The sequence below is a fragment of the Pogoniulus pusillus genome, chromosome 21 (assembly GCF_015220805.1).
Source record: "Pogoniulus pusillus isolate bPogPus1 chromosome 21, bPogPus1.pri, whole genome shotgun sequence".
Lineage (NCBI taxonomy): Eukaryota > Metazoa > Chordata > Aves > Piciformes > Lybiidae > Pogoniulus > Pogoniulus pusillus.
This window is the reverse complement of record NC_087284.1, coordinates 22491921-22510688: the sequence shown is the minus strand read 5'-3', so window position 1 is coordinate 22510688 and position 18768 is coordinate 22491921.

The window sequence follows — 18768 nt, the reverse complement described above, 5'->3', positions numbered from 1 at the left end:
TGTTTTGAACTGTTCCATCTGAAGGTGGTGTGACAAAGTCAAATGTGATGCTTGTGGAAGGAAGAAAGGCACTGAGCAGGCTCAGGGAGAGAACAGTCACAGAATGGTTTGGGTTGGAAAAGGCCTCTAAGATCGAGTCCAACCAGCAGCCCAATCCCATCAAACCATAGCCCCAGGTGCCATAGTTATGACCTCCAAACTCATCCAGTCCAACCAGCAACCCAACCCCACCATGGCCATCAAACTGTAGCCCCAAGTGCCATAGCTATGACCTCCAAACTCATCCAGTCCAACCAGCAGCCCAACCCCACCATGGCCATCAAACCCTGGCCCCAACTTCTAAGGTCACAGGTTTCTTGAACACCTCCAGGCATGGGCACTCCACCACCTCCCTGGGCTGCCTCTGCCAATCCCTGACCACGCTGGCAGCAAATAAATGTTTCCTCCTCTCCAACCTGACCCTCCCCTGGCACAGCTTCAGGCCAGTTCCTCTCCTGCTATCCCCTGAGCCTAGGGAGCAGAGCCCAACCCCCACCTGCCTGCAGCCTCCTCTCAGGGAGCTGCAGAGAGCAATCAGCTCTGCCCTCAGCCTCCTCTTCTCCAACCTGCACACCCCCAGCTCCTTCAGCTGCTCCTCCCCAGCCCTGTTCTCCAGACCCTTCCCCAGTTGCCCTTCCCTGGGCCTGTTCCAGCCTCCCTTTGAAGTCTTTCTTGGAGTTGGGGGCACAAAACTGAGCCAAATACTCAAGCTGCAGCCTCAGTAGTGCCCAGCCCAGGGGCATCATCACTGCCCTGCTGCTGCCACTCACACCATTCCAGGCTCTCACCACTCTCATGGTGAAGAACTTCCTCCTCCCCTCCACTCTCCCAGCTCAAAGCCATTGTCCTTCATCCTCTCACTACAAGCCCTTGTCAAGATCCTGCAGGATATGCCCACCTGGAGTCCTGGGTGCAGCTCTGCAGCCCCCAGCACAAGCAGGACATGGAAGTGTTGGAGGCAGTGCAGAGGAGGCCACCAAGATGCTGAGAGGGCTGCAGCAGCTCTGCTCTGAGCACAGGCTGAGAGAGTTGGGGCTGTGCAGGCTGGAGAGGAGAAGGCTTGGAGGAGACCTTGGAGTGGCCTTGCAGGGTGTGAAGGAGGCTGCAGGAGGGCTGGGGAGGGACCACTGACAAGGGCTTGTAGTGCCAGGAGGAGGAGGAATGGGTTTGAAGTGGCAGAGGGGAGATGGAAAGTGGATGTTAGGAAGCAGTGAGGGTGGTGAGACACTGGCACAGGTTGCCCAGGGAGGCTGTGGAGCACAGAATCACCCAATGTGGTCAAAGATCACATTGACTGATTCTGTGCTCCACAGTCCCCATGGAGGTGTTCAGGAACAGGTTGGATGAGACCTTTGAGCAACCTGTTGTAGTGGGAGGTGTCCCTGCCTATGGCAGGAGGTTGGAAGTGGATGAGCTTTGAGGTCCCTTCCAACCTAAGCCATTCTATGACCTATCCTAGTAGGAGCTGTTCCTGTCTATGGCAAGAAGTTGGCACTGGATGATCCTTGAGGTCTCTTCCAACCTAATCCACTCTATGATTCCATGCCACAAAGGCCTTGGAGAACTGTAGCTGCCTTCCCACCCCATAATTTCATTTCCTAAAGCCAAGAACTGAATGCTATAAAGGGAAGAAGAAGCAAAGAAAGGACAGAAATAATCATTCACCATCACAGCAGGAAGCTGAAACTTCAACAGAGGACAGAATGATCTGGAGGCAGCATAAGGGAGAGAGAACTGTCAGAGCCCTAACATTAAACCAACACCTGAAGAAGAGAGAGAGAGGAGGGGGGGGGAAGAGAGAAAGAAAGTAAAGATCTGCAGAGGAGGAAGAATTATTCTGTCAGAGAGAGGAAAATGAACAAATGAGGCCCTCCACAATGCAGATAAAGAGGGGTGGCTGCTGAGTGAAAGCCATGTTTTGATGGTTTGCAGCAAGAGTTTAAGGGGAAAGCAATTTAGCTCCTGGTAGAGTTAGCAGAGGAGTTTAATTTGCTTAGAGAAGGACAAGAAGACAAAGCTGGGTTAGTATAAGCAGATAACTGAAGGAGAGGGAGGAAAAAAGGCAAGAGAGGAGGTCAGAAATATGAGTTTTAAAAGCTAAGGATCCCACGGAGGCACAAAATGTAAGGGTTAAAGTTATAGAAGCAGTCAGGGCTGGAAGGGAGCACAAGGAGCAGCCAGTGCCAACCCCCTGCCATGCCCAGGGACACCCTACCCTAGAGCAGGCTGCACACAGCCTCAGCCAGCCTGGCCTCAAACACCTCCAGCCATGGGGCCTCAACCACCTCCCTGGGCAACCCCTGCCAGCCTCCCACCCCTCTCCTGCTCAACAACTTCCTCCTCACCTCCACTCTCACTCTCCCCACATCCAGCTGTGCTCCATTCCCCCCAGGCCTGGCACTGCCTGAAGGGAAGCTCTCCCTGCTGCAGGGGAAGCTGTCCCTGCTCTGGTGCAAAGTGTAAGTGGCCCTGCCCTAGAGGAAAGTGGCCCTGTCCGAGTGCAAAGTGTCCCTGCTGCAGTGAAAGCTGTCCCTGCCCTAGTGGAAGCTGTCCCTGCTGCAGTGGAAGGTGTCCCTGCTGCAGTGGAAGGTGTCCCTGCCCTAGTGGAAGGTGTCCCTGCCCTAGAGGAAGGTGTCCCTGCTGCAGTGGAAGGTGTCCCTGCTGCAGTGGAAGCTGTCCCTGCCCTAGTGGAAGGTGTCCCTGCCCTAGAGGAAGGTGTCCCTGCTGCAGTGGAAGGTGTCCCTGCTGCAGTGGAAGCTGTCCCTGCCCTAGTGGAAGGTGTCCCTGCCCTAGTGGAAGCTGTCCCTGCTGCAGTGGAAGCTGTCCCTGCTCTAGTGGAAGCTGTCCCTGCCCTAGTGGAAGGTGTCCCTGCCCTAGTGGAAGGTGTCCCTGCTGCAGTGGAAGGTGTCCCTGCCCTAGTGGAAGCTGTCCCTGCTGCAGTGGAAGGTGTCCCTGCCCTAGTGGAAGGTGTCCCTGCCCTAGTGGAAGCTGTCCCTGCTGCAGTGGAAGGTGTCCCTGCCCTAGTGGAAGCTGTCCCTGCTGCAGTGGAAGGTGTCCCTGCTGCAGTGGAAGGTGTCCCTGCCCTAGTGGAAGCTGTCCCTGCTGCAGTGGAAGGTGTCCCTGCTGCAGTGGAAGGTGTCCCTGCCCTAGTGGAAGCTGTCCCTGCTGCAGTGGAAGGTGTCCCTGCTGCAGTGGAAGGTGTCCCTGCTGCAGTGGAAGGTGTCCCTGCCCTAGTGGAAGCTGTCCCTGCTGCAGTGGAAGGTGTCCCTGCTGCAGTGGAAGGTGTCCCTGCCCTAGTGGAAGCTGTCCCTGCTGCAGTGGAAGCTGTCCCTGCTGCAGTGGAAGGTGTCCCTGCTGCAGTGGAAGGTGTCCCTGCCCTAGTGGAAGGTGTCTCTGCCCTAGAGGAAGGTGTCCCTGCTGCAGTGGAAGGTGTCCCTGCCCTAGTGGAAGCTGTCCCTGCTGCAGTGGAAGCTGTCCCTGCCCTAGTGAAAGGTGTCCCTGCTGCAGTGGAAGCTGTCCCTGACCTAGTGGAAGGTGTCCCTGCCCTAGTGGAAGGTGTCCCTGCTGCAGTGGAAGCTGTCCCTGCCCTAGTGAAAGGTGTCCCTGCCCCAGTGGAAGGTGTCCCTGCCCTAGTGGAAGGTGTCTCTGCCCTAGAGGAAGGTGTCCCTGCTGCAGTGGAAGGTGTCCCTGCCCTAGTGGAAGCTGTCCCTGCTGCAGTGGAAGCTGTCCCTGCCCTAGTGGAAGCTGTCCCTGCTGCAGTGGAAGCTGTCCCTGCCCTAGTGAAAGCTGTCCCTGCCCTAGTGGAAGGGAAGCTTGGCTGCATCTCACCTCCCGTCGCAGCAAAGCCCGCAGAGCCTCCGCGGCGAGCCGAGAGCCTGGCAAGAGCCGGAGGAGCTGCGAGGCAGAAAGCAGCAGAGAAAAGTGCAATCTATGAAATACTAAATATCCTCTGGCAACTTCCCCTTGTATTTTTATTTAATTGCTTTCGACTGGTAACAAAAGGCAGGTGCTGGGCTGCGGCAGAACAGCTCCTGCCCGCCCAGCCGCCCGTGTATCTATTATCTCACTCCCCCGAAGGTCGCCGACCTCTGGCAGTCGGAGGAGCAGAAACATTAGAAATCATGTGCAATTTAATCTTTACACAAATAAAGGAAAAGCAGCACAATGCCTGAATAATGAAGAGCCTGGCAGAGAAAAAAGAGAAGTCTGTCCCTGAGGATGGGCTTCATTTTCTTCCCGGCGCTGTCCCCCCGCGCTCACGCACCCAGAGCCGCTCGCTGCGCTGACACTCGCATTGACGGCAGCGCGGCCGGGAGAGAGGAGATGTTCTCCAGTGATTGCGAAGTGCAGCTGCTGGCTCGGGTCTCCTTTCATTCATTCATTACTTCTCTGTGTCAATTCTGGGATGCTATTGTTCACCCAAAAAAAAAAACTATCCAGCCCCAAGCCTGTCGTGGGGGTTGAAATGAAGTCCTGCTCCAGGAGAGAGCAGCTTTGCCTTGGCCCAGGCTCAGGAAGGTGCTGCCTCAGGCTTCACAAGGCCTGGGGGTGAGGATGTTCTGTCAGTTCCACTCCGAAATGTTCTGCCACCTCTGGTCCAAAGTGTTCTGTCAGTTCCACTCTGAAATGCTCTGCCAGCTCTGGTCCAAAGTGTTCTGTCAGTTCCACTCTGAAATGTTCTGCCACCTCTGGTCCAAAGTGTTCTGTCAGTTCCACTCTGAAATGCTCTGCCAGCTCTGGTCCAAAGTGTTCTGTCAGTTCCACTCTGAAATGCTCTGCCAGCTCTGGTCCAAAGTGTTCTGTTAGTTCCACTCTGAAATGCTCTGCCAGCTCTGGTCCAAAGTGTTCTGTTAGTTCCACTCTGAAATGCTCTGCCAGCTCTGGTCCAAAGTGTTCTGTCAGTTCCACTCTGAAATGCTCTGCCAGCTCTGGTCCAAAGTGTTCTGTCAGTTCCACTCTGAAATGCTCTGCCAGCTCTGGTCCAAAGTGTTTTGTTAGTTCCACTCTGAAATGCTCTGCCAGCTCTGGTCCAAAGTGTTCTGTTAGTTCCACTCTGAAATGCTCTGCCAGCTCTGGTCCAAAGTGTTCTGTTAGTTCCACTCTGAAATGCTCTGCCAGCTCTGGTCCAAAGTGTTCTGTTAGTTCCACTCTGAAATGCTCTGCCAGCTCTGGTCCAAAGTGTTCTGTTAGTTCCACTCTGAAATGCTCTGCCAGCTCTGGTCCAAAGTGTTCTGTCAGTTCCACTCTGAAATGCTCTGCCAGCTCTGGTCCAAAGTGTTCTGTTAGTTCCACTCTGAAATGCTCTGCCAGCTCTGGTCCAAAGTGTTCTGTCAGTTCCACTCTGAAATGCTCTGCCAGCTCTGGTCCAAAGTGTTCTGTCAGTTCCACTCTGAAATGCTCTGCCAGCTCTGGTCCAAAGTGTTCTGTTAGCTCCGTTTGGAAGCATCCTGCCAGTCCTGCTCCACAGTGTCCTGCCAGTCCCATTCCACACTGTCCTATCATCAGTCCCACTCCACACTGTCCTATCGTCAGTCCCACTCCACATTGTCCTGCCAGTCCCACTCCACAGTGTCCTATCATCAGTCCCACTCCAGTGTCCTATCGTCAGTCCCACTCCACAGTGTCCTGCCAGTCCCATTCCACACTGTCCTATTAGCAGTCCCACTCCAAACTGTCCTGCCAGTCCCACTCCACAGTGCCCTATCATCAGCTCCACTCCACAGTGTCCTGCCAGTCCCACTCCACAGTGTCCTTTCATCAGCCCTATTCCACACTGTCCTGCCAGTCCCATTCCACAGCATCCTATCATCAGTCCCACTCCACATTGTCCTATCACCAGCCCCACTCCACACTGTGCTATCATCAGTCCCACTCCCATTCCCAAACTATTGACTTCCTTTTTACTTTGGTTAATTTTTCTTGCTCAGCTTTCCCCTTTCCCTGCCAAACTTTTCCTCTCTCTCTCTTTTTTTTTTTTTTTTCCAGAATTTGCTATTTTTTGCCAAATTTTCATCTTTTTCTGCCAAACTTTCCTCTTCTTTTACCAACCTTTCTCTCTTTGTTGCCTACCTTTCTCTCTCTTCCCAACCTTTCTCTCTCTCTCTCTTTTTTTTTTTTTTTGCCAACCTTTCTCTCTTTTTTTCCCCAAACTTTAATTTTTTTTTCCAAACTTTCCATCTGTTTTTGGCCCCTCCCCAGCCTTGCTGCCCTGCTCTCAACACCTTCCAGCACCTCAGCATCTCTCTGCAGTGGAGGAGCCCAGAGCTGGACACAGCACTGCAGGGGTGGCCTGAGCAGTGCTGAGCACAGGGGCAGAAGCAGCTCCCTTGTCCTGCTGCCCACACTGCTCCTGAGCCAGCCCAGGATGCCATTGGCTCTGCTGCCCACCTGGGCACTGCTGCCTCCTCTGCAGCTGCTCTCTGCCAGCACCCCCAGGGCCCTCTCTGCCTGGCTGCTCTCAGCCACTCTGGCCCCAGCCTGCAGTGTTGCTTGGGGTTGTGCAGCAGGTGACATGGGGCAGAGCAGAGTGCCAGGGACGCTGTGGCTCAGCTGGCAGCAGGGCAGGCAGTGCTGTGCTTGCCATGCTGAACAGAAATATCAGCAAGGTAAGAGGCAAAGCCTGCTCTAAATCCATACCCTCCCTGTGTGACCTTGTCACTTCCTGACACCTCTCACCCCTCAGATCAATGCTGATGGATGTCAGGGCCCTGGGGAGGCTCCTGGGATCAGCATATTCCATGGAACTTTATTTCATTGTCATTTGTGTTGGTTATAATTGCAACTTAAAGAAAAAGCTATTGCAGCTCATTTCCCTCTCCTGTTCCTGAGCTTTCACACCTTGGTTGCCTGTGCTGCTTGTGCCACCTTTGCCTCTTGACCTCTCAGTTGCAAATCTGGGGGTAAGAAGGAGGACATTGCCTGTTTGGGATGGAGACATTTTGATGCAGGCTGTTTGCTGCCCCCAGACTCCATCTCTTTGTCACTATTCACTTGTCTATAGGTGAGATGAGATGGAGAGGGGAGAGAAGGGGAGGGGAGAGGGGAGAGGAGAGGGGGGAAAAGGGAGAGGGGGAGATGGGAGAAGGGGAGAGGGGAGGGGAGGGAAGGAGAGGAGAGAGAAGGAGAGGGGAGAGGAGAGGGGAGAGAAAGAGAGGGGAGAGAAGGAGAGGGAAGAGAAGGAGAGAGGAGAGGGGAGAGAGGGGGAAAGGAGAGGAGAAGGGAGAGAAGGAAAGGGGAGAGAAGGAGAGAGGAGAGGGGAGAGGGGGAGAGGGGACAGAAGGAGAGGAGAGAGGAGAGTGGACAGAGGAGGTTGAGGAGGGTGGACAGAAGGAGGCTGAGGAGAGGGGACAGGGGTAGGTGTAGAAAAGGAGTGTGGCCAGTAGGTGAAGAAAGGCTATGGCTGCCCCCTCCCTGGAGGTGTTCAGGGCCAGGTTGGGTGGGACTTTGAGCATCCTGGGCTGGTGGGAGGTGTCCCTGGCTTTGTGGCAGGGGTTGGAGCTGGATGACCTTGAAGGTCCCTTCCAACCCAACCCTTCTAGGATTCTGTGGATCTCTTCTAGCACTGAATGCTCCTGAGGGCTCAGAGTGCTTAATCTTTTCTCCTGCAAGCTGTTCTCTGTCAGAACAAGGTAAAGTCCAAACCCAGCAGAGAGCTCAGAGCTTTCAGGACAGCAGTCAGCTGTGACTCCTGTGCACAGGCTGAGGATGACAGCCTCTGATCTCATCCCATTATCCAATTCTACCTGCAGGAGCGGGGAGGAGAGCTGCAGAGTTGATAATGTATTGAAGCAGGCAACTTGGAGGAGTCATTAAAGCAAAAAAAAAAACCCAAAGTAGTCAATATTGAGACTCCTATAGATTTCAAGAGGGCCTCACAACCTGCTGCTGCTGTGTCGCTGCCTCTAACCATATGTTTCCCCAAGTCCAAGCAAGGATACAGGATGCCCTGGATGCTGAAATGCTCCTGGAGCTGGCCAGAAGCAGAGGGGGGTTGGAGCTGATGCTCTTTGAGGTCCCACTCAAACCAAACCAGTCTGTGAGTTTGGATGCTAAATTTTCTCCCTGGCATTCCTGCCCTCCTTGCTTAGGAGCTGTCAGAGTGCCCAGGAGAGAAAAAGATTGAAACACAGCCCTGCCCTTGGGACATTGACTTAACTCTGCCTTTGGGACCTTGTCTTAACCCTGCCCTTGGGGGCACTTCCTTCACCTTGCCCCTGATGGCACTGCCTTAACCCTGCCCCTGAGGGCACTGCCTTAATCTTGCCCTTGGGACATTGCCTTAACCCTGCCCTTGAAGGCACTGACTTAACCCTGCCCCTGTGACATTAACTTAACCCTGCCCTTGTGGCACTGCCTTAATCCTGCCCTTGAAGGCACTGCCTTAACCCAGCCCCTGAGGGCACTGCCTTAATCCTGCCCTTGGGACATTGCCTTAACCCTGCCCCTGAGGGCACTGTCTTAACCCTGCCCTTGTGGCACTGCCTTCACCCTGCCCTTGAGACCACTGCCCATGCCTGGCTGCCCACCCAGGTCAGAACCTGCAGCCTGCTCTGGATGCAGAATCCCTCAGGTAGCAGGGAACCTCCTGGGGTCCAATGGGAACCACATGAAGTGACCTCCAAGCGTTTAGCCAGCCCAGGAAACCATCTGGAGAGCTGCAGGGCACCCTGGTGGGTAGGCAAAGAGCCCCCAGGGGAAGCCTTTTGTGTATGGAATAGCAGAGTATCTCCTCCAGCCCTGTGGAATGTTGGGCTCTGAGAAAGCTCCTCCGAGAAGGGCAAATGCCAGGCAGGGCAACCAGGGTCTAGGATACTCCTAGCAGGCAGAAAACCTCTTCTGTGTGCCCCAAACCACATGGCAATGCCAGGGCAAAGCTGGCACAGAGCAGACTCTTCCCTTCCTGCTGCTGCAAACAGTGCCTGGCAAAATGCTTATGAATATTCCCATTTGAAATCAATTGGATTCTGGACCTGCATTAAATGAAGCACATATTTAACTGGCTTCCAGATAAAGGTCTTAATTACTTTTAGAGGTATTGAACCATTTTTCTTCAGACCTGACTCAATGAGAGCTATAGATCAAGCCCAGGCACAAGTTCCAAGCGTTATCTGGCCACAGTTAGACAGCCCCCCCCCCCCCCCAAAAAAAAGGTGTTTCTGGCTAAGGGCAGGTAAAGGAAATATTTGTCACATCCCCCTCGTGATTAGGAAAAGGAATTTCCCCTAAAGGCAAACATTGCACACAGGTTTGTCCAGCAAGAAATGTTCAGAGGAGGCCTGGGGACAACATGAGAAATGAGATCTAGAAATGTATAGGCTGGAAGGGAGCTGAAGGAGCATCCAGCTCCAACCTCCCTGCCATAGAATCATAGAGCTGGAAGGGAGCTGAAGGAGTATCCAGCTCCAACCTCCCTGCCATAGAATCATAGAGCTGGAAGGGAGCTCAGGGAGCATCCAGCTCCAACCTCCCTGCCATAGAATCATAGAGCTGGAAGGGAGCTCAAGGAGTATCCAGCTCTAACCTCCCTGCCATAGAATCATAGAGCTGGAAGGGAGCTCAAGGAGCATCCAGTTCCAACCTCCCTGCCATAGAATCATAGAGCTGGAAGGGAGCTCAGGGAGCATCCAGCTCCCTTGCCATGGGCAGGGACACCTCACACCAGAGCAGGTTGGAAATGGAAATAACAACATAAATAAAGATGCTGCTGGTGGTGATGGTGATGAGAAGGAGCAGAATAAGGAAAATTAGAAGAACAAGAAGAATGTTTGTGATAATAATAGAAATAATAACGGAAATAAAGATGCTGATGGAAAGAATGATGGTGATGGAGAGGGATAAGAAGAATGATGATCATAGAATTCTATGATTCTATGATGGTAATAACAGTAATAATATAAATAATGGAAATAAAGGCAATAATAATGGAAATAAAGATGATGATGATGGTGGTGATGATGATGATAACATAAGTAATCAAAATAATAACAACAGAAATAAAGATAATAGCAAAAATGCAAAGCATGATGGAAATGAAGATGATGATGATGAGCATAAGGGGAATAAGAAGAATGATGATGATGATGATAATAATAATAGAAATAATCATAATGGAAACAAAGATGCTGATGGTGATGATGAGGAATAATAATAATAGAAATAATGGAAATAATAATAGAAATAATAGCAATAATGGGAAATAATAATGGAAGTAAAGATAATGATGGTGATGAGAAGGAGAAGAATTAGAGGAATAAGGAGAAGAATAAGAGGAATAAGAAGAACAATGATGATAATAATAGGAATAATAATAATGGGAATTAAGATGATGATGATGATGATGATGATGACAGTGATGAGAAGGAGAGGAATAAGAGGAATAACAATGATGATAACAATAGACATAATAATGGAAATAAAGATGATGGTGATGAGAAGGAGAAGAATAAGAGGAATAGGAAGAATGATTATGATGATGATAATAATGGAAATAAAGATGATGATGGTGAAGATGAGGAATAATAATAATGATAGAAATAATAGCAATAATGGGAAATAATAATGGAAGTAATGATAATGATGGTGATGAGAAGGGGAAGAATTAGAGGAATAAGAAGAATGATGATGATAATAATAATAATAGAAATAATAGCAATAAAAATAAAGATGATGATGGTGGTGATGATGATGATGATAAGGAAAAGAATATGAGGAATAAGAAGAAGGATGATGATGATAATATAGAAATAATAATAATGGAAATAAAGATGATGATGATGAGAAGGAGAAGAAATAGAAGAATGATGATAATAATAGAAATAAAGATGATGATGATGGAGGTGATGAGGAGGAGGAAAAGAATATGAGGAATAAGAAGAATGATGCTGATAATAATAATAGAAATAATAATAATGGAAATAAAGATGATGATGATGATGATGATGATGATGATGATGATGATGGTGCTAATGGAAATAAAGATGATGATGATGATGATGATGATGATGATGATGATGGTGATGAGGAGAAGAATAAGAAGAATGATGATAATAATGGAAATGATGATGATGATTATTATTATGATGATGATAATGGAAATAAAGATGATGATGATGGAAATAAAGATGATAATGATGTTGATGATGATGGTGGTGGTGATGAGAAGAATAAGAAGAATGATGATGATGATAATAATAATGGAAATAAAGATGATGATGATGATGATGATGATGATGATGATGATGATGATAATGGAAATAAAGATGATGATGATGATGATGGAAATAAAGATGATAATGATGTTGATGATGATGGTGGTGGTGATGAGAAGAATAAGAAGAATGATGATGATGATAATAATAATGGAAATAAAGATGATGATGATGATGATGATGATGATGATGATGATGATGATGATGATGGAGGTGGTGATGGTGATGAAAAGGAGAAAAATAAGAGGAATAAGAAGATGATGATGATAATAATAATGGAAATAAAGATGATGATGATGATGAGGATGATGATGATGAGGATGAGGATAATAATAATGACCCTCAATGTTTAGGGAAAGCCTTGAGAGGCAAACACAGACCCAAGGCCATGGAAGCAGCCAGCTCAGAGCCCATCTGCAGCTCAGCTGCTGGCGGCTCAGGAGCCGAGCAGTAACCTAATTCTTCCCAAAGCTTCGTTAAGTGCTAAACTAATCACTTAAAGTTTAAATAATGAACTCTAATGCGACAGGCCCCCACCAGCTGACCTATTTTGGTTGGGTCTGTTGTGGTGGTTGTTGTTGTTGGCTGCAGGCTTGCAGAGCTCTTAGGGATTTGGGGTCAGAGTTAGCTGAGACCTAATGACTCCCCCTCCGGAGCAAAGGCAGCTTTAGCCCCACCGCAGCTCCCCGGGGTCTTAGCTGGCCTCTGGGGTCTTATGTCAAGAAGAACATTAATCATAACCCAGCAGAAACTAAGACTTTAATTCCCTCCCCACCAATCCCCACGCACACATGGCCCCCCTGGGCTTGTTAACTATGAGTTCAAGCCACTTCCTTTGGTGCCCAGCGGCATCGCTGCCAGCTCAGGTGTAAAGCGATCCCAGCCTTGGAGCTCCACAGCAGCACAGATGGGCAGGGGCTGGAAGGCACCTCCAAAGCTCAGCCAGTCCAACCCCTGCCAGAGCAGCAGCAGCCAGAGCAGAGCACATAGGAACACATTCAGGTGGGTTGGGAATATCTGCAGAGAGGGAGACTCCACAGCCCCCCTGGGCAGCCTGTGCCAGGGCTCTGTCAGCCTCACAGGGGAAAATTCCTCCTCATGTTCCCATGGCACTTCCTCTGCCTCAGCTGCCACCAGTGCCCCTTGTGCTGGCATTGGGCATCCCCCAGCAGAGCCTGCTCCAGCCTCCTGCCACTCACCTGCACAGCTTTAGCCCCATCACTGAGCTCACCTCTCAGCTGCTCCTCTCCCAGCAGCACAGCCTCAGCTGCCTCAGGCTCTGCTCCTAACAGAGCTGTTCCATTCCCTGCAGCAGCTCTGTGGCTCTGTGCTGGGCTCTCTCCAGCAGTTCTGTGTCCTTCTTGAACTGAGGGCTCAGAATTGGACACAGGACTCCAGCTGTGGCCTCAGCAGGGCAGAGCAGAGGGGCAGGAGAACCTCTCTGGACCTCCTCACCACAGCCCTTCTAACCCACCCCAGACTGGCATTGCCCCTCCTGGCCACCAGAGCCCATTGCTGGCTCATGCTCATCCTCCCATCCACCACGACCCCAACCCCTCCAGGTCCTTTTCCCCTTTAGGGCTACTTAGACTTGTAGCAGTGCTGCTGGAGCAAGTGGAGGTGGTGCTGCTAAGCATGGTTAAGAAGCTGCTATAAATAGCACAAGGAGACTCCTTTACCTGCCTTGGCAGAGATATGTTACACTCTTAATTAACAGGGCTCCTGCCCACCCCCCACCCCCCCCGGGGATCTTTGTTTTTGGACAGCAGGGCTGAGAGGACAGAATTGATGTCTGCAGTTTGAAAGGCACCTGAAGAGCTCTTGGAACTTTGCTGACCCTTCCTCAACTCAAAGGAGAGGTGAATCTGATGGGTTGGGTGCAGAGAAAGGTCACAGAGATGATCAGAGGGCTGTGAGCATCTCTGCTATGAAGAGAAGGACAGAGGCTGGCAGCTGGGAAAGAACAAGCCCAGGGAGCAGGAGAGGTTGGGGGCTGAGCTGCTGGAAGGCAGTGAAGGGGAAAAGGATCTGGGGGTGCTGGTGGGTGGGAGGTTAACCTTACCTTAACAACCTTAACCTTACCTTAAATCTGCATTTCAACATCTGAAGGGATCTTACAGGCAGGCTGGGGAGGGACTGTTCAGAAGGGCTGGTGGGGACAGGGTGAGAGGCAGTGGTTTGGAGCTGGAGCAGGGCAGAGTTAGGTTGGACATCAAAGTTCTTCCCCATGAGAGTGGTGGGACACTGAAACAGCTTACCCAAGGCTGTGCTTGAGGCTCCATCCCTGCAGACATCCAAGATGAGAATCAGAGGATCAAGCAGGTTGGCAGAGAGCTCCAAGCTCCTCCAGCACAACCTAGCACCCAGCCCTGCCCAACCAACCAGACCATGGCACTAAGTGCCCCAGCCAGGCTTGGCTGCAACACCTCCAGGCACAGCCACTCCACCACCTCCCTGGGCAGCCCATTCCAGTGCCAATCACTCTCTCTGACAACAACTTCCTAACAACATCCAGCCTAGACCTGCCCTGGCACAGCTTCAGCCTCTGTCCCCTTCTTCTGCTGCTGGCTGCCTGGCAGCAGAGCCCAACCCCACCTGGCTACAGCCTCCCTGAAACCCCAAAGGAAACCCCAAAAAGAAACCCCCAGAGGAAACCCCCAAAACAAAAGAAAAGCCAAAACAAAGCCAAAAGCAAATCCCCAAAGGAAACCTCAGAACAGAAACAAAAACTCCAACCCAAAACTCTCAGAGCAAAACAATTTCAAAGCCACCAAAACAAACCCAAACCAACCCCAACTCAAAACCCCCAAAGCAAAACAACCTCAAAGCCACCAAAACAAACCCAAACCAACCCCAACTCAAAACCCCCAAAGCAAAACAACCTCAAAGACAACAAAACAAACCCAAACCAACCCCAACCCAAAACCCTCGAAGCAAAACAACCTCAAAGCCACCAAAACAAACCTAAACCAACTCCTAACCCAAAACCCCCAAAGCAAAACAACCTCAAAGCCACCAAAACAAACCTAAACCAACTCCTAACTCAAAACCCCCAAAGCAAAACAACCTCAAAGCCACCAAAACAAACCCAAACCAACCCAGACTCGAACTCACCCCCATCAAAACCCCTGCCAAAGAAACCCCCCAAACCTCCACTCCCCAAAACAATCCCAAACTGGGGGATGAGCTTTGGAGGTCCCTTCCAAGCCAGACCATTCTACAACTCCATAACTAATTTCTATCTGCTGTGGTCCCTTTCCTACTCCAAAGCAACCAATTCCTTCTCATTTGCTTTGCAGAGTGTGATAGAGTCACAGAATGGTTTGGGTTGGAAGGGACCTCCTAAGCTCACCCAGCCCAACCCCCCCTGCACTCAGCAGGGACATCCTCCACTAGAGCAGGCTGCTCACAGCCCTGCCCAGCCTCACCTTTAATATCTCCAACCATGGAGCCTCAACCACCTCCCTGGGCAACCTGCTGCAGGGTTCCAGCAGCCTCCTGCTGCACAACTTGTTCCTCACAGCCACTCTCAAGCTGCTCTGCTCTGGTTTGCAGCCATTGCCCTCCTCCTGTCCCTGCAGCCCTTTGCACTCAGTCTCTCTGCAGCCTTCTTGGAGCTCCTTCAGGCACTGGAAGGTTGCTGTAAGGCTCTTTCCTGAGAAGAGGCTGCAGTGAGGTGGAGGTTTGGCTCTTCTCACAGATTGCATCAGGTTGAAAGGGACCTCCAAAGCCGACCCAGCCCAATGCTCTCTGTGCTCAGCAGGGACATCCTCTGCTAGAGCAGGTTGCTCTCAGCCCTGTCTAGCCTCACCTTCAACATCTCCAGGTATAAATCCTCAACCACCTCCCATTAGGTCATTCTGGTCCATATTTTGAGGCACCAAAATCATCCCCCAAACTTTCCCTTAGCCCTGAAATAATTGAGTGTATAAGTGTCAGGAGAGGCTTCAGCCTTACTTTGAACATCTCCAGGCATGGGGGCACAACTCCCTCCTTGGCTCAGAAAGTCACTGAGTCATTCTGGTCCAGATCTTGTGGCATCAAAATAATCCCCAAACCTTTCCCTTACCCTTGAGATAATTTACTGTATATGTCAGGAGAGGCTTCAGCTTCACTTTGAACATCTCCAGGCAGAGAGCCTCAACCACCTCCCTGGCTAAGACTTCACTAAATCATTCTGGTCCAGATCTAGAGCCACCAAAACCATCCCCAAACCTTCCCTTTATCCCTGAAATAATTTACTGCATAACTCTCAGGAGAGGCTTCAGCTTCACTTTGAACATCTCCAGGCATGGGGGCCACAACCTCTTACCTGGCTAAGATGTCACTAAACCATTCTGGCCCAGCTCTAGAGGCACCAAAACCATCCCCAAACCTTCCCTTTATCCCTGAAACAATTTACTGCATAACTCTCAGGAGAGGCTTCAGCCTCACTTTGAACATCTCCAGGCAGAGAGCCTCAACCCCCTTCCTGGCCAAGAAGTCACTAAGTCATCCTGGTCCAGATTTTGAGCCACCAAAACCATCCCCAAAACTTTCCCCTTATCCCTGAAATAATTTACTGCATAACTCTCAGGAGAGGCTTAAATATGTCTGGATAAAAATAGGAATATGCCAGGCTTAAACTGAAGATCTTGTAGAGCCTACTTAGCAGGCAGCTAAAGAAGGATGAATGATGGATGTAATTCTCTTTATTATGGGGGGTAGGAAACAAAACTAAAGCCAGAAATACATTTTTTTTTTGAAGGGGGAAAAAAGAAGAAGAAAAAGATCTGAATTTAATCTAATATCACTCCCTAAAGCTTGACCATAATCTTCTGAAGCACTGGGAACAGGACCTAAGGCCAAGAGAGATGATCCTGAATTAGCAGCAGAGCATCCAAATCAGCTTTGCCTATTTTGATCAGATTATCAGGCAGAGCTGCCCTGATCCTGCAACGTGCAGGAAACACTTCCCAAAAGCATCATATTTGCAAGGTGGGAGGGGGGAGATATCATCCCTCCCCCCCCCAAAAAAAACCCCACCAACACACACCACAACAAAAATCTTCCTCTTCCAAGCAGAGCTGAATTGTTTCAGCAAGATAAAGGATGCTACTTTTTGCATGAATAATATTAGCAGAGCTTCCTCCCCCCCCCCCCAACCCCCAGCTCTTCATTTATTATCTCTAATGCTACTTAAAAGAGAAGTTAATGGAGTAATTCATTCTCCTCCCCCCCTGACCTTGGGCCCTGGGACATGATGTTTCATAGCCATTATGCTGAGCTAAGTGGGCTTCAACTGCCCCCCCCCCCCAACACCACCACCTCCCTCTCCTCTTATAATATCACTTAATTTATATGCTTGAAGAGGGCTCCAGGGACAAGTTTGCTCTCTCCTGCATTAGGGGTCCAGGTAAATCATAACAGTGAGGCAAGGGGAAGGCAGCAGAGTGCTTGTGGCCAGTGAGCTTGCAGAGAGATACACACCAAATACACACCTCCCTCCCCCCCCTCCCAGATAAAAACAAACCCCCTGAATCCCCCCAAATCCCAGAAAAGCCAACCCTAACAACAACAAAGCCCCAACCTCTACCCCCAGTGCACCCAGACCCCAGCACACACAACCCCCAATGCACCTAAACCCCAACACACACAACCTCCAGTGCACCCCAATCCCCCATGCACTTAAACCCCAACACACACAGCCTCCAGTGCACCCCAATCCCCCATGCACTTAAGCCCCAACACACACAACCTCCAGTGCACCCCAATCCCCCATGCACTTAAACCCCAATATACCCAACCCCCAATGCACCCAAACCCCAGCACACACAACTCCCAGTGCACCCAGACCCCAGCACACACAACCCCCAATGCACCTAAACCCCAACACACACAACCCCCAATGCACCCCAATCCCCCATGCACTTAAACCCCAATGTACCCAACCCCCAATGCAGCCAGACCCCAGCACACACAACCCCCAGTGCACCCAGGCCCCAGTTAAGGTGTCAAGAGCCCCACTCCCAGCTTCTGCTCTCACAGGAGGTGACACCAGGCAGGGGAAGTTCAGCCCAGCTTGCAGGTTGGGCTTGCAGCAACTGGAGCAAAGGATTGGATCTTTACATCCCTGCACCTGGAGATGGAATCACACAACCAGCTGGAAAAGATCTGAGTCAGAGAATGGGAAGGGTTGGAAGGGAGTGCTGGAGATCACCAAGTCCAAGCTCTCTGCCAAAGCTGGGCCACTTTGGGCAGGTCATACAGGTGCAGATCCAGGTGGGTCTTGGAAGTCTCCAGAGATGAAAAGAGGAGGGGAGATGAAATTTTGGGTTGGGAGGGAGCTCTGGAGTTCACTGAGTCCAATCTCCTGTGCCCAAAGCAGGAGCACATCCAGGTGGGTCTTGAAAGTCTCCAGAGCAGGAGACTCCACAACCTCTCTGGGCAGCCTGCTCCAGGCCCTCCAGCACCCCCACACCAAAGAAGCTTCTCCTCATCTTGAGGTGGAGCTCCCTAGGCTCCAGTTCATGTCTGCTGCCCCTTCAACTCTCAACAGGACACCATCAAAACGAGCCTGACTTCCTCTTCTTGCCCCCCACCCTCAGATCTCTGCAGCCACTGCTCAGGTCCCCTCTCAGCCTTCTCCTCCCCAGGCTACCCAGTCCCAGGGCTCTCAGCCTCTCCTCCTCACATACACCTTCCAGGCCCTTCAGCATCCTCACAGCCTCTGCTGGACTCTCTCCAGCAGTTCCCTGTCCCTCTTCAACTGGTCCCTTCCAACCTAAACCATTCTCTGATGCTAACTCCAGAGGTCCCTTCCAACCCCCAACATCTTCTAATGCTGTGAATGGTTTGGAGCTGAGGCAGAGCAGGCTGAGAGTGGAGCTGAGGCAGAAGCTGTGCAGGGTGAGGCTGCTGAGAACCTGGCACAGGCTGCCCAGGGAGGCTGTGGCTGCCTCCTGCCTATCCAAGTCCAGGCTGGATGAGCCCTTGAGCAGCTGAGTGCAGCTGAGAGGTGTCCCTGGGCAGGGTGGGGAGGTTGGAGGGGCTGAGCTCTGAGCTCCCTTCCAACCTGAGCCACTCAGGATCCTACCAGGCAGCAAAGCCTGGAGCAGGCAGGGTGGCAGGACTCCATGCAACGTCAGGAGATGAAAGCAGCTTGAAGGGAGCAGTTTTATGCCACCTTTGAGCCTTATTTAATCAGGGCAGGATCTGTCAGGTCGAATTTACAGCCCCAGAGGTGGATTTCTGGATATTATTATAGCTGATGAAAATAAATCATGGAACAATTCCATTTCCCTTTATTATTATTTTCCTGGTGTGGAGGTTTCTTTGTTGCAAAGAGCAATTGGAGCCTGGGCCAGCACTCTCCAGCTTTATTTGGAAATTGAAATGCACAAAGAAGAAAGGAAGAAGTTTTATGACCACCCCCCCAAAAAAAGGCAATAATAGGAAATGTTCCCTTAGGGGAAGTGTGAATGCAAGGAGACAGAAATGGAAATGGGACACAGGAGCCCACTCCAGTACCAGGACATCTTCT